We start from the raw sequence: 7267 nt of genomic DNA on the forward strand, positions 1-7267 counted from the left end.
GTAACGATATTACACGACATGTATTGCTGCTATCGTATCATGGAATCGAACTCGTTGTCAAATTATGCAAGCGTTTTCCCCGGTTATGGCATTGTAATACTAATGTTAACAAGGCAGCACAATACCACGATGACCCACATGAAGCACCGTTTATACTTTTCTGATATATGTGAAGTGTGATGTATAAGTTATAGAACGGTGATTGTGGTGTCCTGTTTTACATGTAGGTTCAAAAAGGTTACTCACTGGCCTATTACCTAATCAAGATTTTGCTTCAGTCTGTTGTCAATCAGTACAGTTATAGTAATTTAGTATTTTGTATGGAAGTAAAAACATTACATTGTTAAATGTTTCTGCTATTATGACAAATAACTTCACATTTAGCATTACTTTCCCTCCGCTCGGACATTAGAAAAAATAAATAAGATTCGTACTTTGCTGCTTTGTAAGTTTCATCAATTTATACTTCCGCTCATGATAGATTTTATATAATGTATTTGCACTTGTTTATTTATTCATTTGTTTATATTTATTTTTATTTATTCATTTATTTATTTATTCATTGACGAATAATTGCGGTCGAATTCCGACTACCTGTATTATAAAGTCTTATTCCATCTTTCGCGTTTCTTGCTTCTTTACGTACTGTGCTAGGACGGGTACCCGTGTATCAAAAACATTGAATAAGAGGGTACCTGTGATATAAAAAATCAATAGCAAAGAGGTGGCCCGTTTCGCTGCAAAACCGAAAGTAGGGTGTTTTTATTAATTTTACATTTATTTTTTACTAATAACTGCTATTTTCTCGAAGATTATGTATAAATGAACATATGTAGTATGTATGATGCATATATAATCAAGCCACTGGTTCATTTCAGCCCGAAAATAATGTCGAGGTGATGGGCGAGACAAGACATGTCCATTTTATGTAGCTTATTGTGGGGTTGCAATAATTGAAAATGGACACACGACAATAAACACTCGAAGATAAAACATTCTAGTGTTCCGTGGTATACATATTTTCCACATGACAAACCTCTTTGTGTCATTAGAAGGAACATTAGCTTGATTGTTATCCATCGCTGGTTTGTTTTTAGCAAAGCATAGCCTGTGCATGTGCAGAGAGGGTACATTTGAGTAGATTTCGCAAGGAGGGTACCGATATGAATATGCACCGTGAACTTGAAATACTAGTGAGTAAGCCACGAGCTTTATTTGATCTTTTTGACCGCAGTTATTTGATGCACATTATGAATTACTTAAAACCTGTATTTGCCTTAATTTAAAGGTAGCTTTGTGCTTCTCTTATCTCATCTTTTCGTTAAACATGGTCTTTTAAACATCAACCGGCAAAACCTTGAAGCAATATTACCAAATCAAAAAGAAGATTATACAGTTGTGTATCTTATGATTTATTTACACAGATGTGTAATCTAATATTTTTTATCTACTTCTGTTATTTTGCATAATTCGTAATACTTACTGAAAACGTACCATCAAATATAGGACTTATTTTTAGAAATGAAAACTGATTTTCAATTATTCATCGAAATATCAGAAGCACGGGGATGGAACCCCATATGGATCTCAAAATTGAGCATCGGTAAATAATATAATATCATGTGAATTTCCGCTGATCCAGAAGTGCGCTTTAACTCGATATGTGAAGGAGAAAATAAGTCAATGACAGGGTAAGTTTCAAAGTTTGAAATATTTGTATAATTTAGGTAGGCCTTAACTCGACATATTGAAATAATATAGTCACCAACTCCAAGAATAAAATTGCTATTTGTTTACATGTCCTAGTGTATTTAAGATCGGAACACCGTATCTGTTCCAAAAATTACAAAACTGGTATCATTTTGGAATGATTCAAAAGTTAAAACCGTTATACCTGATCAAATCCGAATAATCCAAAAAGATAATTAAGAAATTTAAATAACAATATCTATAAAGCAAGCTATTCAGGTGAAGAATAATCGTTTCAAATGTTACTACTGTATCACTTTAAGTCACTATTGTAACAAAAATATAGAAAATAAAATACTTTTTAATTATGTATCTTCCATAATGTAAATCATTATTCCTTTTTACTTGAACACATTTATTATGTAAATGAATATGTCTTAAATATTTTTTTAAAACATTCTTTAAAATTATAGAATAATTATTTCAAATGTATCAACTGTATTTTATTTGGTCATTAATGGACCAAAAACAGATGTTAGAGAAGTGACTGTAACAGGAGTGACATATTTAGACTTTATCTTATTAAAAGTAATAAAAATAGATCCTTGGTACATATGAGTCTTAATTAGTGCCTTTAGTAATACATTTTGCAGAATTCCATGAGTACTGTAGGTTCACAGTATTTACTATTGAAATATTTTACCTGTTACATCTTTGATGGTTATAAAAATTATGTAAGAACTTACCAACAGAAGAATGTGATTTCCAAAAAACTTCAAGAAAAAAATCCACCACGGCACCTCATGTTCTTCTGCAGAATGAATACTCTTCAAACTTGGGGCTTTATTTCCTCCACAATGAATAGGGATCAGTCATAACTTTAACTGATTATGTTTATGTTACATGAGTGTCATAATCTTCAGGGACAGATTTCAAACTTGAGAAAATGTTATTAGAATTGTAGAAGATATTGGTTATATAGCACTTATCACTTAGTTTAGCTGATAAGGTAAACTACGTACATGTAAATGTAGAATGGTCTATTTATTTGCAAGGTTTCCATACTGTTATTTTACTAATACTATAAGGACATGTTGCTATTTTACCAGGGACAGCACTAATTGGCTAAAATAAGCACTTCTGGTACAATATTGAAGATATTTCACACTATTAAAAATCAAAAAACTGTTACACATTTGTAGTTAGTCCTAAATTTTTTTTGCAAAGACTCTTTAATATGCAAAATTATTGCCCAAGGACAGAAAATGTTGCGACAATATAAAATGACTCATATAATTATCAGTCGATTATTATTATCCAAACCCTCTTACATCTCTACGTCGCCAGAAAACATGCAATATCTTGCCAATCTTTTTATTAACATACCAAACCATTTAATATAATTAAGTATAATTTACCTATTTCCTCTTCCACCCGTCAGAATGTTTGCGGAATTCATACAATAAAATAAAGTTAATAAACTACATACACATTTTGCAAGTATGTTTTAGGGGTCCATCCTTCTACATCCAATGCAGCCGTTTTTGGACGAATTGGGCAGATTTTCTTTCGCATAACTATGTAAACAAAGAGCATTAGAAAATTTCATTAAATTATAAATATACTTAATAACCAAACTTCCCTGATGTACAGTGTTATGAATTTATGATAGCTCAATTAACTTTGAAAGAAACAATATAAATACTACACGATCACGTGTTTGGTGAAAATCTATATGAAATATATAAGAAAGTCTTGGATATGGATTTTTGTATAATAATTAAAACATAAACCTGTTCTCAATAGTAATGTTTACTAAAAGAGTTAAAGATTAATATGATCAGGAATGGAATGACCTAGTATGAAACCAAGTTGAACCTAAATTGAACTATTATAAATTATTCAAAACAGATTTCAAAATCTTAATATACATTGTTGATATTGAGAATCCCAAAGAAAACAGTTGTAAAAATTCAGATTACGTTTTCATTATATAACAGAAAAGAACATATGTATTATTAATTTTAGAAATGAGCCAAGATGACTCCTATTCTATTGTATGATGATAATTAAAAAGAGAAGTTGGTAGATTTAATAATATACCTAGCTCTAAACGCAAATGAAAAATGTGTCATCAAAATGTATGTGAATCAGAATATATATTTTTTACTTTTATGTCCAAAGTACAACGAACTGCACATAAAATTATATTAGATAAACTTTGCCTAGTATAAATAAATTTGTCTCATTTATTTCCAACCAAAATACCAATACATAAAAAAAAATGTCAAAATTTTGTACGACCGTTTTAACTTTAAAGAGGAAAATGTAAATGTAAAATTCAGCTGCTTCATAGTAAAATCTGTGTATTTCATTTATATATTTATTGAATTAGAACATCTGATAAGTTCATATTTAATGTAAATTATAGATATAACATCACAATTACCATAAATATGAATTTTGTTCACTTCTGCCATGTCTGTTATATGTGTTTTGGCACTGGGTTTCCACCAAGCGTATCATACCATGCCATATTGAACAGGTACCGTGTAAGTACTATTTTAATTTTTATATATTGTATTAACCAATGCCACTCAGAATGCACTCTCTTCCTCCAACTCCCCACTTAGGGAGGAGAGGAACGTTCATCAATGACTCTCGCCAAGTTACCATGAAGGTAACAGCTCGTGCCCGCTTCGCGCTCAGAAGAGAGTGCTATTTCTCGTCCTCGTGGTTTTGGGTCTCGTCAGTTTAACCTGACGTCCTGGCGACACTTACTATAGAAATGATCCCTAAGAGTAAGGTCTTAACAATTACAAAGTAAAATATAGTTTATGTATAACATGACTAATACAAAAGTACTTGTCTTAAAATATAATTGATATTTATCATAAATGCGATCATGACTTATAAATCATATTAAAACCACCGTTTGTCAATTTCAATAACATTTTGTCATAATTAATTTTATTTTATTCTATAAATAAGTATACCATATTTTGTCTTTTTAAAGATTTGTGAGAATTAAATAGAAAATAACCATGGATTTATATTTCTAATAACATGCAAAGATAACTTTCAGTAAGATTAATCTTCTTGTTGGCAAACTAGGTTTTCTCCCGTTGATATGTATACATACATGTACTATGTCTATCAATAAGTTGCATACTGATTATATACGGTCAATGCACGAACTTTATCAATCTTCGATAAATTTTCGGTAAATTTCAAAAGATTTACGCAGTAAGATGTGATTAGATTTAATTTGTTTCTCTGAAATAGTTATACCGACCGTTAAAGCGCAATAAGGTAAACTGCGTTTTTTTAAATTTCTAAATGTCCAACGTGTCTACGTATTTATTCTGTAACTAAACAATGGCAAAGGTAAGGATCGAACCACAGACCTCTCATGCATAACGGAATCACTTAAACGACTGTGCTATTGCAAATGTGACGAGAACCTATGTGACTTTTTTAAACACTAATTATATACTCAATATTAACTCTCGTGAACCATACGGACAAAACCGGAGTGGGATCGAATATTTAAATAAGTGCTATAATGTTTTCAAAACTGACAGGTCAATAAAATCAGACTGTACTTGGCAAATAAGCTAAATAGTATGGAAAATGAAAGAAATGGTCAGTTCAATATCCTTTATAATCGGTTATTCAATATAAAAACTACTTGATTTACAATGTTTATGATAATGTATATGTTTAAAGACTTCTAAAATTGGAAGAGAAAGAAAAACTAAGATAACGTTTTGCAAAGATATATTTTTGTTTATATCGACATGTCAATATTTGAAGTAATGTGATAGAAATCACGAATAAAGCTTATCAGTAGAAGTATACATATCAACATGAAAGGCATTACGCAAAAGGCACACGTTTGTTGAGAACAGTGTTGGTTTGATTGAAATTTATATAATAGCAAAAATGCTATAGAAACAGGACATTTCTTCTCAGATTATCGCAAATTTGTAAGTTTCATTTTTATAGATATATTTAATGCCGTCCTACTTCTTTAGTTTACGTAATTAATATTCATTTTGTCCGGCAATATAACAATTGCGTAAAATGCATAGTTGTAGATATATGGCATATTTTTATATATTTCTGGCAGTTTTGTATTGACATTATACCTGTTAAATTTATTTATACAATAAATTGTTCATATATATAACATTTACCTTTTAATCGACAAAAGAAAGACTGGATAGCAAATCAAGAAAATTCATCTCAAGTTAAAATATTGAGCGGTGAGATAGCTTTATTATATTCCAGATAAATGTAAAATTGTGATTACATGTTGCTTCAATAACATCCATATGGAAACATTAAAGGGCATCAATTTAGTGCGAGACGACTGATTTTTGTTCGATGTGAACATTAATCAATTTATTTTATTCGCAAAGATTAGACCATTGTTTTGTCATTCGTAGTCGCTTAGTTTTTTTCTCTAGGTGAATTTCTGTCACAAAAACAAATGTTTTACAAAGGACGAAAAGATACCTATTTGCTTAGACAAAATTTTAAGCATATCGAGAAAAGGTTTGGCGAAATAAACGTTTATTTTTTATCTTTGTTTATAAAATAAATAGATTTGTGTTAAAACAAACTAAAGTCAGACCACTTACACGTCACGATCTCACTTATTGGAGATCCTTTAACGTTTCCGTACGTCCACGATTAAAATATAGAACACAGATTACTCAGGAAGTTCTACATCCACATCATTATTCACAAAGGTAAACAAAACAATTTTTTTTCAGTATTTGTGTGCGATATTGGGAACAAAAAAGAAGTTACTTACAGAAACTTTCAAATAAACAAGTGAACACGGGTTGGAAATATTTTACATGAGCAACCATTTATCTTTAAGGTAATTACATGTAACCAACTGTTATTTCGTGTTTCACTGTATGAGATTCTATTTTAAGTGCTTACCAGTCCGATTACATTTACAAATGGTCAAAATACCCAGTCAGTTAGAGAAAGAACAGAAAATTCTTACATATGACAAGAGCAGATAAATATTCAGGGTTCTAATATTATACATAATCTGATCCAGATCAGTTTAAACAGAGTTGGTGTCATACTTTTGAAATATATAAAAAGGTAAAAAGTATAATTATGTTAAAGATACAACAGGTCTGATAAAAAATGTTAAGTCCTTACTGAGTACATTTTTAAATTTACCCGTATGGGCAATCACTTGTTTCCGATTGAAAGCCCACATGAAGATTGTAAGTGTGGGCTTAGTCTCAAAAATACTTTAAGTGGCGTGTTCCATTGATAAAAAGTCAAAGTGTATCCTAAGTAAACTATTGATCCCTGATTTTTCAAAGGTGGAGGAGGAGGGGCCTCTCTATAGCTAGCACACCTAAGATAAATAAGTTTACGAATGAACCGCTTACGATACCCTTGCCCTTGTTTAGATATTTCATGGTAATCGCGTGCTTTTAATGATATCTTTCTTTACCTTTTTCCCATCTTGAATCTACTGTAATTATTCATAGATGCGCGATTTTAAAAAGGATTGCAAAATATAACAAGTCATACACGTTGA

The 7267-nt window shown here is 30.6% G+C and overlaps 1 non-coding gene across 1 annotated transcript; it reads right to left on the reverse strand.

The window, feature by feature from the left end:
* Positions 1-4281: 4281 nt before the first annotated feature.
* LOC132725131 (small nucleolar RNA U3) lies at positions 4282-4500 on the reverse strand. The gene has a single exon (XR_009625010.1). It is a non-coding gene; the product is annotated as a small nucleolar RNA U3 (small nucleolar RNA).
* Between the last annotated feature and the right edge of the window lie 2767 nt (positions 4501-7267).

The sequence above is a fragment of the Ruditapes philippinarum genome, unplaced genomic scaffold (assembly GCF_026571515.1).
Source record: "Ruditapes philippinarum isolate M1 unplaced genomic scaffold, ASM2657151v2 ctg5695_1_1_1_1, whole genome shotgun sequence".
Lineage (NCBI taxonomy): Eukaryota > Metazoa > Mollusca > Bivalvia > Venerida > Veneridae > Ruditapes > Ruditapes philippinarum.